This window comes from Nipponia nippon, unplaced genomic scaffold (assembly GCF_047370975.1).
Source record: "Nipponia nippon isolate SJK-2023a ecotype South Korea unplaced genomic scaffold, ASM4737097v1 scaffold_37, whole genome shotgun sequence".
NCBI classification, from domain to species: Eukaryota; Metazoa; Chordata; class Aves; order Pelecaniformes; family Threskiornithidae; genus Nipponia; species Nipponia nippon.
Window position 1 is genome coordinate 1,783,669 of NW_028262355.1, and position 17,584 is coordinate 1,801,252.

General features: G+C 48.2%; 1 protein-coding gene across 18 annotated transcripts in view; it reads right to left on the reverse strand.

The window, feature by feature from the left end:
* The window catches only part of TCF4 (transcription factor 4), a 239,753-nt gene that overhangs the window by 104,511 nt on the left and 117,658 nt on the right, over positions 1–17,584 (reverse strand). The gene's annotated exons all lie outside the window — the stretch shown is intronic.

Genomic DNA, 17,584 nt, shown 5'->3' on the forward strand with positions numbered 1-17,584 from the left:
CGCTGAAGTTGAGAACATCTATAAGTGCCCACTTTTCCAAACATCTCCAATCCTATACCATCTGGTAGGTATCAGCACTGCGGTCACTTACGGGGGGGGAGACGGATAGGAGAGAGTGAGGATTAATGACATGCAGAAACGAACGCTGCGCAGAGAATGACATTTTTGCACTATTTTTCCCTGAGAAAAATACTGAAGACTTGCTGGCAAGAGCTGCTTCGCCGGGCTCTGCTTTTTTTCAGTTCAAGTAAGCACTTCAACATGATTCAGTGAGGATGTCCTACCGCTACTTGCTTCAAAACGTTCCTCTCTGGCAAATTATTACAAACCCTAAAAAAAGACCTGGTAACCTAACAAGTCAATTATCATCGCTCTTCCCTGTGTAAGCATTCGACTACAAACAGCTTACAACAGAAATCCTGGCTCAAGTTGTCTCAGACAGGGTAAAATATCCTGACATGCCTCAGTCTTAAAAAGGTGTTTCGTGGCTGAATTCCCATTTTTAATGATACAATTCTTGTTTTCCCTTTGAATATGAGAACACAGGAAAGGCTTACAGGAGTTCAAATGCATGGGAAACGGCATTTTTCTGAAATTATGTTAGTAATATTTTTAAACCAAAGAAAAGTTACCGTAAAAACATCTGAGAGACCAAAGAAACTTCCCGTCCAAAAAAATAACAAAACCCATGCTAAATACTTGAAGCGCCTCAGAGGATGGTTGGTTTTTTTTTTTAACTTCTTACTATTCATCAGCCTGAAAGATAAACAACGGCCTCCCCCTTTTTGATGGGGAAGCAAGATTTTGTCGGGAAAAAAAATCATTCTGGCAGCGTAAAAGCCATTTGCATGTCCTCAAATGATCTAGCACCGCGCGAGGCCGATGGCTACCGTGGAGCTGCGTCACGCAGGTTCGGAAAGGACGCTTAATTAGTTAAAGCTCCCGGGTTTCTGCGAGCGAGCGTGCGCCTGCGCTGGGGTAAGGAGCAGAGAAGTGAAACCTCGGTCGCTCGTTGCAAAGGAAGCGGAGGGAAGAAGTGGGACTTGAAGCTAACGGTAGGCAAGGACTGGAAATAAATCACGCTCCCGCGCCCGAGGCAGCGGCACGCGGCGAGCCCAAGGCAGGCGCCCAGCGCAGCCCGGCCCGGCCGGCCCCGACCCGCCGTCCGCAGCCCTTCCAGCTCCCCAGCTGAAGGACGGACGGACGGACATATTCCCACTCAAATAAGACAGCAACTGAAAAAAACAGGTGCCTTCCCGAAGATCAGCAATGAGCTTCCTAGGACCTAAGTAAACGAATAGATAGGAATGATGCAAAGAGACGACACTGGTGTACGTTGCCATCATTTTCTTGGGAAAGGACTATTAAAAATTGAAACCTGAGCAGTTTGAGTATCAAACTCGTGTTTCATGTTACAGGAGCCTTATGTTTTCAGTATTATAAAGTCACATTTATTTTTTACAGAACCATACTACGCAAATACGCCTAAAACCAACTAATGACTCTCGTGGTATTTAAAATAGGGATTTTCTTTCTTTCTCTATTTTAAATTTCCCTCTGCTACTTCCCATCTTTTTCCACACAGCTAAAGTACATGCTCTTCAATGGAAACTGATATATTCTAACACGGCATGTAGCCGAGGCTGAATAAAGTGCAAAGGCATATTCATTTCAAGTAAAGCCTGCAAAGTTCACGTCACCTTGTGCTTAAGACAGGACAAAAAATTAGAGTCACCCTACAACAACAACAAAATTGGCAAATTCAGCGGCTATGAGAAATTGGAACGGCAAAAAAAAGCACCTTTTTATGCTGACACAGGTAAAAACGTAACGAGCTGGTATTTCAGGGAGTCGGAGCGGAGCGTGCCGCCCCGGCCCGCTGTGCTGCAAACCGCCTCCCCGTTCGGTTAGCACCGCCGCGGGGAAAAACCAACGCGTATCAAGTACAAACGAAGACCGCCTGTGTTCCCTCGAAAGCTGAAGCACAAAGTGCTGCAGCGGCATCCCTGGTGCTGCAGCGCGGGCCGGGAGCCGGCTGCCCCTCCGGCCGGCCGCGGTGCATCCCCAGCAGGGATGAGGGCTCGCTGCTTGGTGCGTTAAGATCACCGGGTGGCTTCCTTGCCCGTGCCAGGCACTGCCCGTGCTCAACGCCATCACCTTCCTGGTCCATGTCTCTCTTCGGGATTGTCTCCTTAGTACGCAGCGTCCATCCAACACCCCGAGGCGCGGGAGCGCCGGCATTCCCGCAGCGCCTTCCTGCTCTCACCGGGAGTACGCCTGGGATTTGCTACAGGTAGAGATGCATTGCAAATGCAGTAACCCAAGTATTCTCACCCATGAAGAAAACCAGCCAGCAACGCTTCGCCCTTACAATAAAATTTTCATCTGTTCATATCATCTCTATTACACAAATTAAAGCAGATCTATCTAGCAACCTGCCCAAATTCAGGGAGGAGGAACGGGTCTGTAAATAGAGGCACGCTCGTTTAATTCAAAAGATACGGTGCTTGATTCGGTCCAAGAGGCTGCGCGGGCGCTTACTCCAGTTAGTCTCGCCTACTGGAGGTGGTCTGCCGGGCGCTGGGGAAGGGCAGAGCCCCTGCCACCCCGCTCGCTCCCCCTGCTGCGTTCCCTCCCGTTTTTTGCACGGCAAAGAGGAGGAGGATCCCTGCCGTTGAGGAGGGGAGGTTGCACCTTGCCTAGGCTGCAGGGAAGCGCTGCTCCCGTCGGCGACGCTGCCGGTTTCAGGGAAACCAGCACGGGCCATCCAGCCAAAGCAAGCGCCCGCGCGGGTTGGTGCTGATTTAAATAAGGCAGTATGGGACTGCACGGAGCCAGGCCTCCCTCTGGGTCTTCTCTTACGTCTCCTTTACACAGCCCTTTACTCCAGCTTGCGCTCACGGTGCTAACACAAGGTGTAGCGACGCTTTCAGAGTCAAAAGAGACAGAGAAGAGCTGATGTGGAGTAGAGCTCCGCAGGGATGGTACCACCACTTCAGACTAATACTAGGGACAAAAGTCGTCACAAAATGTGTAATTGGTTTATCTGAAAGAAATATTTAAAAAAAAAAAATAAAACAAAGCCACTATGCTGAATTACCCCACAGAAAAGAAATACCAGGCTGAACAGAAGCGCAGAGGAGAGCGAAGTTTCAGAGATACTGCTTTGTTCGGGATTTTACTTAACGCCCTATGGAAATACGTACAACATATCTTACAGCAATTGAATTGGTAAAGGATGAAGCAGAAAGAAAAAGCAAAGAGCCAGAAGTTACACGGCAAAATTTGTAAAACCGGATAACTTCAGAGTAAGATTCTAGTAACCAGAAAACTGAAGGATACTGGCACAGCATCGCTGTTCTCCTGTCCAGACGCAGCAGCGAGAGCACGAGAGCAAGAAGCCTCGTTCGTCCTTGCTGGGTTACTTAAAAACATGCAGCAAAAGGTGTCTTCCTATTGTACATTTGCAATTCCAAACCTGTCTGTGCTGCTCTACACGTGTACGATCACGTCAAATCTATCGTCACGATATCAGGATGTGCCACGTGCCCATAAAATATGACAAGCAGGAGAAATTTCCATATGTGACTCCAGTAGCTCATGCCCGGGGATGAAGAAGGACGTAGCTGCTCCCGAGCTCTGCTGAGGCTGCCAGAAGAGCAGAGTGGTGGCTTGCGCTAACTGCAAACGTAGTTTCTCACAAGTCTTCCAGCGCTGGGCTAGGCATCGATCATTTTGCAAAGCCTGGCCAAGACCGGTCATCATGGGATAAAACTTCTAAAAATGATCGATTTAAACTGGAAATACATAATAAAAAGAAAATAGCAAGGATGCAACTACTGAGTAGTGTTTTGGACACGAAGGGGCCAAGAAGGGGCATTAGAAGAAGGCAGAGGAGCTCTGTTCCCAACCAGACGTAGGCAGAGGGTAAGACATGGGCGACTCTTCTTGACGACGCAAGATGGCCTCACAGAACCTTCGCCTGAGGTTCTTAAAATCTTACTTCTCAGGACCAAGGCGGCAAGCAGGATTTTCGAACCGTGGAAACAACCTATTTCGTATCTTCTTGTTCACAACAGAGAGATTAAAGCCTAGGTCGGTAAGCTGCAGCAGCCCGTCGCTCCTTCCACGGCATGGGGAAGGCATGACAGTAAGATGCCGTAAAGCAATGGGCAGCTGCTTGCTAATTTTCTCTGTAGATGGCTATAATATGCTGGGCAGTTAATTGCCATTTTTTGCATTACATGTAATAATAAAAATGTAACTCTCTCCAAAAATTGGATTTGTCACAGCACCTTGTTATCCAGTGTAAAGGTAACGCTGTGTATTATAGCATAGGTAAAAAAAGAGACAGAGAAATACCCAAGTGAGTTGTATTTCAGCGATACAGTTGGTTTTTATTAGGCTTTATATGCATTTTTCCCCAGACACTTTTGAAAGACAAGGATGTGGGAAACATCCATAACTCTAACTGTAGTATAGCCTATATCTTTGCTATTTAAAAAAAAATGTTTTCTCCTGACAGTCAACCAGGATCCATTTTCAAAGAAAGAAAATAGTTTAAAAAAAAAAAAAAAAAGACAGACCTATAAACACGCAGACAGATGGCTATATTCTGTCATTAACTTCAAAACAAAATAAAAATATTAACTTCTCCATTGTTGCTAAACATACTGCAGCAAGACTTGAATGCCTGGCAGACACGCACCTCATCTGCTGCAAAGGCATAAAGAAATACCTGGCTCCTGTGTTATTATTATTTATTATTTGTTAAGCACCAACAACGTGTTCGGCACTTTTCAAAGCCGGGGGGGGTGGAAATGCTTTAAAAACGCTGCTCCCGAGCGGAATAAGGCTGAGAGCACAAGGCAGGGCAGGGCGGCTGCACGGGGGAAGCACGGGCTGCAATCGAATTAATCCACATTTGAGAGGCATGGAAGGGCTCGAGCCCTGTTCCTCCACCTGCGAGGGACACGTCCAACCCCTACCGCACAGCCCTCGCCCTCTAACCAGAGCCATCGTAACACCAGCCGCAGACTGCAGCAAAACACGAGTCAGTTATGGGGAAAAAAAGCTACGAAAGGGGAACAGTGAACATCAAGCAAAACAGGAAAGGGGAAGCGAGAAAGACACATCACAAGGCATTGCTAAGTCGTTGGTTGATGGCCCCCAGTCTCCAGATGTGGAGTCCTAACTTAGGCAGCGCTGCACCAAAAATGTGGGTTTCTGCTCCCGAGCGGAGGATGGGGGGGGATGATTCAGCTAACCCGGCCCTGGGAGCCGCTCGCCGCACAAGGGAGCGCTGCGTGCCCCTGCCACCCCCGGCCAGAGCCGCGGGGCGCCGCCAGCCGCCTCCACCCCGGGGGACCTCTCCCAGGGAACCGGGGTCCCGGGCTCGGATCGTTCCCGTGCCTCCGGGAAGAGCCCCGCAACACTCGGGGGAGCCCTGCAGGTAATCGGGAAGGCACCGAACGGCCCCAGGCAACGTAGGTGGGACACGGGGACCCAAACCCTGATGCACCTGGAACGCACTGCACTTTGTTGCCCTACAGAAGCATTTTGTTGCTGAATTAAAACAAGCTGGAAAAGCGTCTTCAGATGGGCAAAGACAAAGAATTAGAAAAGAAGTAGGGAATGCTCCATGACAACTTCACAGGCATTTGATGTTGCTTGTGTGTTTGAGGTATCAGAGGGTTTTCTTTTTTTAGGCAGGCTGATAGCAGAACTTAGTCATTGTTTTTAATTATTCCATACATAAATAGCTGGTAGGATTCATATCCTCATACATTCCCTGAAATCTCTACTTATCAAAAGTAATTGCTCCTTTTTTAAGCCAAGAAGCAAAGGAATAAATCACACAATAGAAGCACGGCTAGAGCGTCTTCTTCCAAAGAAAAAACATCCCGAAGGCCAGTGCCGATGCCAGGCTGGGCCGATGGCTAAGGCTGCGATACTCAAACGCCATCTTTCAAGTGGGATGTAAACATATTTCTTTTTTTCTCCAGCTATTAACAAGAAGAAAAGTTAAAGAGCTTTCTGTGACAATCAGGTGGCGAGAGTTTACTGGAATGTGAAAGCTCTTAAAAATATACAAATCGTGGGCTTGTGTTTATCTGGCCCTGCCCAGGGAGGATGCAGTAAAGCAAGAATGATCTGCTGTCGAAACGTAGGGCACTTGTTTCTTACAACACCGACTGCCTCAGTGCATCCATGCACTGAACTCTTTACTTCTGTATTTGAATGACCTAAAATATCATTATTGGCCCATGCAAAGTGTAAATGAGAGAGGCACTGGATTTTGAAACTCCAACTTACAGATTGCCTAAATTGCAACTAGAAATACTGTGAAGAAGTTTGCAAAACGACAGAAATTTATGACTTGTAGAAACGAATTACTAGCTGCCTTAGAAAGTATAGGTCCTGACTAAATTTTGTGTAGCGTGTGTTTAGAAAATAGCGATTATTTTAATAATTGGCGTCCTGTGTCTATCTGTGCTTGTAAAGGATCTTGTTTCTCCATCTTGAGCTGTTCTGTATGTGAAGCTCCTGTCTGCAGTCGCATGGTAATTAAGTGTGATTAAAGATGCTATTCATTCCCCTGCAAAGCAGCAGGTAACCACATGTCAGAAGGGGGTGGTGGGAGAAGCGAGTAACTTCTGGGCAGTAAAAAGGCTATTGGAAATGGTCTGTTGGAAATGAGCAATGCGACAGCCGACAGCAAACGCTACAGGAGCGGCCATGCCGGTTTGTGGCAACTGTGGGAGACCGTCGCCTTCAGAAACATGATGGTCACCGGAAGAAAACAATATTTACTGTAACCTCTGTATTTCTGTGCGCACCGGGCGATGCCGAGACGCCAGTCGTGGCCCGGACAGGACTGAGACAAGCTCTGTTCCGAAACACACGGAAAAGCACCCCGGCACCAACAGCCAACTCCGAGAGGAGTCCGAATGGGCGAGAAGCTATGGAAGGCAGATGCCTCCTGTGAAAGGGTAACTCCTCCGCTGAAAGGGTGGGAGAAACAGAGGGGAGAAACAGAAGACGACTGTCAAAAGACAACGGCGCCCAGAAGACAAGAAGACTATTTTGTCTGAGAGGTGTCAGAAATTAGGTCGGTACTAGCGCGCTGAAGCTGCCCCCAGAAATCCCTTTCCTATAGCTACCCTATGTCTAGCACAATCCTTTGCAAGATCTAAACACGAGTACGTGCTGTGCTTGCGTGTTGCGTACGTGTGCGTCCTCCTTCTCTCTCCGTGTTTGCATAACATTGCCGGTGAAAGCTGGAGCTTTACAGAACCCCCTGGAAGGCAGTGACCCAAACCACTTGCTAACTGAGGCAACGGGCACAGCCTGGAATACAGAAATTCCACGTAAACACAGGCAAACGCTTCTTTACTGGGAGGGCGGTCAAACACTGGAAGAGGTTGCCCGGAGAGGCTGTGGAGTCTCCATCCTTGGAGATACTCAAAACCGGTCTGGACGTGGTCCTGGGCAGCCTGCTTTAGCCGCTCCTGCTAGATCAGGGGTTGGACGAGGTGACCTCCAGAGCTGCCAACCTCAACGATTCTGTGAGTAAAGCTCTGAAGCTATGGTGTCTTTAGCGAGACTATAGCCTTGTCCTCACAATCGTCACACTGGGAAGAATTTCTGATAGTCCAAAAGTGATATTTTTCTTCAGAACTTGCTTGAACTGTCACGACCTTGCGGTTGAGCTGAGCTGGACTATCTAAGGGGCCTAGACGGCTCGTTACGGGAGCGATTCAGAAAGAACATGGCTTATTAATGGCGCCAGGGAAAGGAACAGGCAGTTCACCACCGAGACGTGAACACACGGCTACACAGGAGACTGTCGTCTTTGGAGAAAGCAATGAATGGTTGATAAATGCCACTTTGGTGGCACCAAGTGCACTTTGGTGCCACTTGGTTTGCACCAAGTACGCAATGAAAATGGCTTCAGCTATTTTTCCATTGGCTCAGTGTTTTGCTTTTTAGGGTTTATGCATTTGTATTAGCAAAACCTGCCAAACCATACCTTATATGCCAAGGAGAGCATCCCCAGCTATCACCCTTGTACGCCACGGCACTCAACAGTCAATTCTGAGTCCTGAAAATTGCCAGAATTAGTGAAAGCACAGCCTGCCTTTTTGCTGGAGGTCTTCCATCAAACGCTGACCAGACCTGAACTGGTAACGTACAGCACAGCGAGCCCACGACCTGCCGCGGTACAACTGCAGGCGAGCATCATTCCCCTTTTTATCGCATTCACGATAGCCCAGAAAGTCAGAGTGCAGCGACTGCGAAGGCAAAGCAAGCTCCTATTAGCACTCAACCACAACATAAACCTATTATTGCACATTACAAATCGCAGCGTTATTCTGTTGCCAGGTTTTAAGCTCCAGAAAGGTGCCCTTGGAATGCTCACTTCCAACAAAATAGCCCTCAGCTTAACATTTGATCCAAAGGGCTAAGAGAAAAGCACTCCTTTTACCACTAAATTGCAGTGTTGGGTTTTAGCATTTCTTCAATTATGATATGGACAATGAAACCGTGTCTTTCTGGATGCATGAGGAATTCTGCTAAATGAGCCATTCAGACATCTGAACTTAAGTCAGTTCCTTTAATACGTTTGATTAACATGGAAATTTTATCTCTTATGTCATTATTTTAGTGCTGTAACACCAAAAACATTAGTCTACAATGTGCCCACGATCACAGGAGGATAGTTTATGGGCGCTAGAACTAATTTCTGGAGCAGGAGCAATGACTGCACCTCCCAAAGCGAGATCCTTGAGCAGTAACGACGACAGAGGTGAACCTTCTCCAACTATAAATTACCACAGAAGTCACCAGGCAAAATTCTGCTTCCCAGCCCCACCGAACTCAACGGGACTTCTGCCACCGACCCCCCAGCAGCCAGGATTTTATCCATTCACATTGATCGTTTGTCCTTGGGGCAGGACCGCGTGCCGACGAAGTCAGGGAAAGCCAGATTGAATTATTCGGAGTTCACCTACTCCATCTCCTTACCCCACGTGCAGGACTATACCTACACAAGAGGTTAGGCCGGCTGGAACCGCCGAGGAGGAATTTTGGACTCTAGGGGCAAGGAGCTCTTTCTCTTTGCATTTGCTTTAGCCAAAGGCTATACGTACAAATACAGCGTAGTTCTATTTTGTACCGCGTTTCCTATGGAGCACATCGCGTCCAGAGGCAGCTGGGGCCGGTAAGTACATACTGCCCAGTCAAGAAGTCAGAGCGTCCAAATACTTAAACGCCAATAAACAAAGTGCTGGAGCTTTTGTGACGGGCACTGACGCTGCACATCTAATCACAAAAAATGGATTAGCCATCGACTTCGTAGGAACCCGAATTCCTTGGTACATTAGGTATCTTTTATCACGTTAGTACAGCTTTTGTGTGTTTTTTACAGGGAGGGAGAGCGCAGGAGAAATTATTGTAGGTAAAGGAATCTTGCCATCAAAATGTGAGGAAACCTAGTTATTTGACTAAGCAAAAAAATACTACGTAATTTGTAACAGAAGAATAAAATGAACTCGCCGTGTCTCCAGAGGTCTGCAATATGATCTTCAGAAAAGGTAGCTTGCCAATTTAATTGAGGTAGGAGTTATTTAATTTTTTTATATACAGGTATAGTTTTCAATAAAACTACATATGCCTATAATACTGCAATGGCAGATGTGTCTCGATTATTAGAGGTGGGCTCTAGGGAATATATACAATGGATCTTGAAATCTGTAAGCAGCTGTTTGGAAGGGAGGGGTGGAACATTGCAACACACACACATGTTCCTTAAGTGCAGTAACGTTTTGTTATTTTACTGCAGGTGTATTACAGAGATGAAATTTAATAACTTATTGTATACGATACCAATAAAACGGAGAGATTCTTTGCCCTGACGTTCATGAACAAAGTACAAATTAGAAGCAGTTCAGAGCGCAGCGGCTCCGCGCGCGGACACGCGCACGCCGCCTCGGTTCGCACCTTCCCTCTCTGCAGTCACCGTACCATCTTTTTTGTGGTTTACTATGAAAAGCTGGGCAGGCCATAAAAAAAGGAAAAAAGGAAGCCAACCCCCAAAGTGCTCTGCAAGATATTGGAGAACGTGCTGTTGCTCGAATTCAAGAAAACCAAGAGCATTCGAACGCACGGGGCAGCGCTCGTGCGTTCGCTGGCGACGTCTCCGAGATGCGGGAAGCCCCTGCGCGATGCTACCAGAGTTATTTTTGTAATAGTTATTCTTTAGCGGCTTAAATCGGAAGCCTGATTTCAGAATATGCATTAGTCTCAATCTCACACTGAATGGAGCACTGAAGAAGGACCTTTTAAAAGTATGCATCAGATAAAAAGATAATCCCTCCTGCTTTTTTTCCCCTCTGCCTTTGCTGGACTCCTCTTCGTATGATTAGAGATGTTGCAAAAATTCACTGATTCACAGCAGAAAAAGGAAGCCCCAGCACTTCTGGAAGAAAAAAGAAAATGGCCAATAGTTCTTTCTGTCCATTCCCTCCTCAGCACGAGAAGAACAGCATTATGCAAGGATTTCCAGCCTTACTGGACACACGGACAGGCGGGCACGGGCAGCTGGGCTGAGTTAATCCATACGCACTTGCTGCAGAAGCCGCCCGTGTCTTTCCTTTCCTTTCCTTTCCTTTCCATTACACTCATTTTATAAGTTTTCCAGCAATATTTCTGTGACTTCTGTACAAAATCTCTGTCAAAGGCATGTCATCTCCTCCCTCCGCCACACTCACTGAGCCACAAACATTCCAAAATTAAAAGCCAAGGCTCTCCTTGCCTTCCTCCATGGGAAGCGTTCAGCCTGCTACTGCAGGTGGGGGGCGGAAAGGGCTGGGACAGGAGGGAAGCGGGGAGCGCGTCGGCCATGCGGCCACCTGCGCAAGGAGCAAAAGCCAATGACTTCTCATAGAATCACAGAATCGTTTAGGTTGGAAAAGACCTTTAAGGTCATCGAGTCCAACCGTTAACCCAGCACTGCCAAGCCCACCACTAAACCATGTCCTTAAGCACCACGTCTATCCGGCTTTTAAATACCTCCAGGGATGGGGATGCTCTCCCCTTGGAGCGAGCTGTGATGCAGGGAGGATAAAACGCCACATGCATCTAATAAAAAAACCTCCTGAGAAAGCACCTTGGCCGTGCCAGCTGAACGGAGAGGGGGCCACGAGCCCCGTCGTGTGCCAAAGGCTCCTCTCACCCATCACAGAGGGACAGGGGAGTAAGAAAAGACGGGAGGCAAAGGCGAGAGCATCCACGACCACGCAGGAGGAGGGACGTCAGGAAAGAGCCTGTAGTGTCTGCGTAGAGACTGCGATGTCCAACAAATACCTGGAGGCAGATCCGATGGGAGAGGATACAGGAAAACATTAGCAGCTACAAGAAGGTTGAACGCCGGTTGGTTCTGCATGAACTATTTTAAATGAGCTCCTGGAAACCTCAGCCAGAACTGGCATATTCGCTTGCCACGGCAGCCCGCTGTGCCCTTGATCGTAAGCCTCCTGGAAACCCGCACCGCTGCTTCCAGAGGGACGGGGTGACGTGGAGGTTTTGGAGGGAGAGAAGGGAGCACAGGCAAGAAAGGAGGGTGAGTGGAGTCGGAGAAAAAGTACCGAACGGAAGACAGAGAAGAGGCGAGGTAAATGCTATACACCGTGTTACGGTGCAGAGATGCTCTCTGCAGAACCGCTCTCCTGCCAGTCGCACCCCTCTGACTTCTCGGGATCTCGGAGCCTGCTCCTTTCTGATCTGGATTCCTTGAAAAAATTGCTACCGATACGGTCCCTCAGGAAATCCTGGAAAGCCACAGAGCTGCTGCAGGTTTGGGCGGACTGCCCTCGGATGCCTACGGCATTGTAAATGCACGAAGGAGCCATTTTGTTGCAGCCTCTAACGCTGCTTGTTTGAACTGAAGCTGCGATAAACCCAAAGTTAAACATCCCGCCTGTGTCACTGCGGTGGTCGGCCTTTCTCCTTCCCATGGTATCTTCAATCAAGCCGACGGCTAGCAAATATGATCTCAATCTGGATAAAGTTTATTATATTTTGGTAGCAGTTGTGTTTTAGTAAAAAAAAAGAAAAAGGGCAAAATAAAACCTGGCTGAGCTTGTACGACTCCACTAGCTTTTACCTTAACACTTCATTCCAGAGTCAGCTTCTAACAGTGGGATGGTTCCAACTGGCCTCCGCGAGTGTTTCTTGAACACCAAGTAAAACAGTCCATCCAAAACCAACATTTAGACTCACTTTCTGAAAGACTTAGTAGTAAAAACAAGTCATCTTAGGATTTGGGGATTTTGCTTTAAGTTAAAACACCTTAAAAGCTAAGTATCTGTTACTATGCATTTGCCAAAAAGGCATAATCCAAATTTTCAAAGGACTGTCTAATTTATTCCCACATACAATCTCGTGCGTTGCCTTGGAAATCTACGGTGTATGTTTTCTGGCCATCAAGCTCATTTTACAGTTCTCCTTATTCATTGCTTTTTTAAATTAACTATTGCTCAGAAAAGCGCAATAGCTCCGAATTACTCGACGTCGGTCTCATCGACTATTAACCGATGAGCGGAGCCACGCTACTGTAAGCAGCACACGTTACCATTAGTCCAATAATAGTACTTGGTGTATCCAGATCCTCTTGCGCTAAGGAGTATCGGTGTTTTATAAACACTGTCGAATTAAGACAGCCCCTCGTTTTCAGCTGCCGTCGGGAAACCGAAGCGGGGTGATTTACACGAGCCGAGCCCCCAGCTCACGATTCCCCCGGAGCGCTGCCCGCTCCCACCGCACGCTCACGCACACCCTCGCACCAGCCCCGGCTCCGCAGCCGCCGGCTGACGCTCGGCTCTACCTACCACGTCATTTCTTCTCGCTCCTTCTGCCTCTGCCTCTTTGCGGTGCTGATGTACATGAAGCTCTTTGAAGACAGAAGCGGGTGCGTTGCTCGTCATTACCACGTGCAGACCCTTACAACCCGAGTACCCAACCAATAATACAGACCGATACAGGGAAACCACAATAAAGTTAAGAGAAATCAAGTAGGTATGCTTTTTTTTTACTACTACTGCCTTGCTAATCCCCCGCCCCCCCAAACCGGCACAATATAAAAAAAAAAAAAAAAATTGATCTTTGGGGAAACGGTAAGCAGCACAGAATGAAGACAACACGCAAAATCCTGACTTCACTGAATGAAATGAGATTTTTGTCATTAACTTCAATGAAGCCAGTGTTTCAAAAGTGTCTTGACAACAACTTCGGCACATGTTTCTTAGATGACTTCTCTCTAATGGAATTAAATAGTTCCCAGGATGAGCTTTCTTCCATTCCCACTGTAATCAGTGTTGTATTTGCTATGGTTTTCAGTGAGAGCCCAATTGGGCCCTAGGCTCGGAAATAAAAATCATCTTGAAGTAAATGGGTTGCTGTGTATCTGACCTCTTCTCTCATTGGTGTGAACACAGCGCCGGGATGAAACCTCAGATCGTTGCTGCTATTTGTGTGGAAAGAGGTTGTTGGTTTTTTTCCTACCAGAAGATTAATAGGTAGCAAGTTCAATATCGTTAGGTATTTAGTTTTCCTTAATTGTTCCAGGAACTCATCTACAGAGAGCAATGCATCACATCTGGAGGTAGCAATTTACCTTTCAGAAATCAACAAAATCTGCACGCTCCTCCTGGGTTGAGGAAAAAGGAGCTCAGGCAGCTCCTGCCGCTCCTCCAGCCCCTCCGATAACCCACGGCTCCAGGGGATTCTCAGCGATCGCCATCTCACCACCGGTAGTTCCTTGGCATTCTCCAAGTTGTCTTCAGTATCTTCGCTCTAGATAAGCTCATCTTTCTCAATACGTGCGAAAGCACATCCTAGAAATCTTGCAATAGGCTCGTAGCTTTTAATTTTCTTTTAAGCCTGAAGGTTCATACTTGTTAATAATTTGGTGGATCCTGATAGTTCTGCAGCCTGGAGAACAGACAACAGATGGTCCAGCCTCGGCATTAAGCATTATTCCTTCTGTACCTTTCAGGAATTCGAGCGATTCTTATTTTAGAAATATTTTTCTCCTGCCTGTCTGGGCACCGGTCATCTGCTTCACCCACTTTTCCATTATACTTCCAGAAAGTGGATGCATATGGTAGAAAGAAAGACCCTATTCCGCGGATTGGAATTTTCATTATTTGCACTTTTATTGTAATATCTTCCTAATAGTCCCCAAATTTTCATGAATGAAACCACAGAAAGGGAGGGTGGGTAGGTAGGGTTTTCTCCATCAGTTCTTCCTTGACCCTACACAACCACAGGGCAGTGCCACGTAGATGCAATCAAGGATCCATCCAGAGAGCTGACCACGTCTGTACCAACTGAATTCTGAGGAAACTCCAGAACTGGTCCACCGAAGCGTAAAAAATAACTATTCAATGCTATCATTGAGGAAAAAAAATGCATTAGCTCTCATACTACAAACCCCAGCCACCGGCTTGTTTACTGGAATAAACGTAGGGGTTTTTCCAGTATCTTGACAGACCGTACTCCCCAGCACAGAGGACAGGCAGCGGCACTGCGGTGCTCAGCATCTCCCCGGGCTGCGCCGCCCGCCGGGGCTTATCCTCTTTTCCACGCAATACGAAGGAGCTCGCCGAAAGGCTGGAGCTCGTCGGCACTTTCAGGTTTGTCCTCTCCTGCGTTCGGGACCCGAAGCCTGGCGAGCAGGAGCGGCGTGTGGACTTCTACCGCAGGTGGTCGGTGCTGCGTGAAGAGATGAGGCAGAAACCGTGCTGCCTGTTTCTGCAGGCCACCGTCCTCGTTATGGCAATTACCCGGCAGTTCCCTACGAGGGGCTTCAGCTGTTGGCTGATCTGTTGCTCGGCCAAGAGAGGCCAAGCCAGGCGGTGGCACGGCGCGAGCAGGGCTGGGTGGGGGCCCGCAGCTCCCGCCAGCCGTTCCCGTGGGATTGATCCGAGCTGCCCCAACCCCTCCGCGCTCCCGGCACCGCGGGTGCGGTGATGCCGCAGTAACATCACACCGAGCGATTTCCGTATCGGTTGACACTGGGGGTATCTGGAACCAGGTCACTCTCCTCTACCACCGACAGCCTGTGCAAAACGCCTCCTCACTGTGGCTGGGGCATAAAGCTGACGATGCTCAAGAAAAAATTATCCGTCTACAGCAAACTGTCTTCTCAAGCCTACAGCTGCACCGCTGCCCTTAGTTTCCAAGATTAACTTTTTACTCCCAAATTAAAGAACATACACATCTGTGCCCTGCAGATATTCACAGACACGGGTGTGCACGAAGAGGCCGCAGTACGAGTCGCATTAAGACTCGTGCACAAGGTACATATAGACCATATAACTTATTTAGGTGCAATGCCATTTTGAACTCGGAAACAATTTCTAACTTACTTGCAGTATCATGAGATCATTCAAACGCAATAAGACTGAAAGAAAAACTAGAAGCAAAATGCAGCAAAGAAAAGGTATGTTTGCAGATGAGATATGAAACGGCAGCAGACCCGAGAGCGCAGCGGAGCGGGATCTCCAGGAGGCTGGAGCTGCAGAGGAGCCGGGTCTCACCCTCGGATGGGTGCTGCTACTACACGCTGGGGACAACATCCCCAACGCTGTGCGAGCCCTGGGGACAGAAACACATCCTGCTACCTCCTAACAATAGAGAGCAAAAGCATACAAGGATCGTAAAGCAAAGAGGACGAGCTAGAAATGGCTCCTAAAATTAATTGAGAGCTGCTGCAGTTGTTTGGGGTGAGGTGAGGGTGGGGTTACACACGGGCTCTTCTGCACTGATCTGCGCTGGTTGCTGCAGGTGAAATCAGTAAGTCACTCACTGACTCGCTAGAGAGGTACGCAAAGGCTCAGAGCATCAACTAAGTTTACTTTCAAGGCTTGGCCTGTAAACCTTCACCAGCGAGCAGCTCTGCGTCCTTTCCGTTTGTTCTACGTTAAACACGTGTAACGGTGCTCTAAGCATGGCAAAGCAGCCTTCCCTCGTCGCCTCTCCCACCCCAAGCTCAGCACGCAAAACCGTGCATGGGAACTTCCCCAAAACTCAAACAACGCGGACGACGACTGGCAAGCGCGGGGGCCCCTCCGGCAGCAGAGCAAGCCTCGCCTCCCTCCGGGCTCCCGCCGGCCCTGTCAGCGGAGGGGGCAAAGCAGAGCAGCTCCGCGCCGGCCAGCGGAAGGGGCCCCGTCGCCACCTGCGCGGGGAAGCTGCCGCCGGCTCCCCCGGGCTGCCCCAACCCTGCCTCCGCCTCCGAAACCAGACCTCCACCTCCGAAACCAGTCCCGCAGGCAGGGCCCCGCGGCCTCGCCGCAGTCCCCGGGTGCTTGCCCTGCGCTGGAGGGTCCGGCTGCGGGGGCCGGGATGCGCCCCGGCAGACGCGGGGCTGCGGAGGGAAGGGGCATGCCGCGACGGCTGGCCGAGAGCGCGGCCCCGGCCTCCGGACGCTGCCGATGGCACACACGTGCGCGCTGCGAACAGAAATGTCTGTTAAATTGCTCAAACGCTTTCATTTTTCTACACTGAATGTTTAAAAAACCCACCACCAACATAAGAACAGACTGTTTCCCCACATTATTAAAGAAGATGGACATACGAAAGGAAAGAAGGGATCAAGTATTTCCCTTTCCTATAGGGAAACAATATGCATTTTGGCTGGTTTTTTGTTGGTTGTGGTGGGTTTTTTTTTTTTCCTGGCAGATTTGAACAGTATAAAGCTTTGAATATTAAGAAGGCTATTAAATTCTTTCAATAGTTTTCCAAAGTGCGAAGCTACTGCACTTAGAAAAAGGAAAGGAAGCCTAGCACTCTTCAAGAACAAAATGAATTTAAACACGCGGTTAATATTGCTACTGAAATTAAAAAGAAAGTGTCTTTTAAAAAAATCAATTGTCTTGAAACAAAGCACAGACTTTTGGCTATTGATAGTATTTTTAGACTCAGACTTTCTCTAGAGACTTAGAAGTATGCAAATGCAAAGTGCAGAGAGGCACACACACGCGCTATACCTTTGTATTACATTGGCATTTTATTATTTAATTAAACTACTCTTATTTTTCTAGCTCACGCATGCTTCCCTTGAGACGGCTTTGCTGTTAGCCTGCTGGCCTTGACTTCCAGCCAAAAACAATTCAGAAACAAAAAGGGACAACAAATCATATTTTCACAGACATTTTTATCCCTCAATACAACCTTGTTTTCACACAACATCATACAGATTCTATGAAAACTATAATTTATTGCAGTAGCCATCCAAAGCTAGGGGCTGACACAAGCTCTGCGGTGTGTTTCCACTTCTGTAATTTCTGAAGTTGTGCTGGCGGGAAGGACCCGCCGTGCCGAACAGCGCGGCGCTGGCGCAGGGGACAATAACCCGTGGGTGACAGCAGCTCTGACTGGGGCGGTGTTAGGTCAGCCCAAGTACTCTTAGTCTCCAATAACGACCCTGCCTAGAAAAGCTCAGGCAGGAGCTTTAAAACCTGCGTGTGCAAATAAAGCCCGTTTCTGAGAAGCGCACATCTGCAGCCGTCGCCGTTTA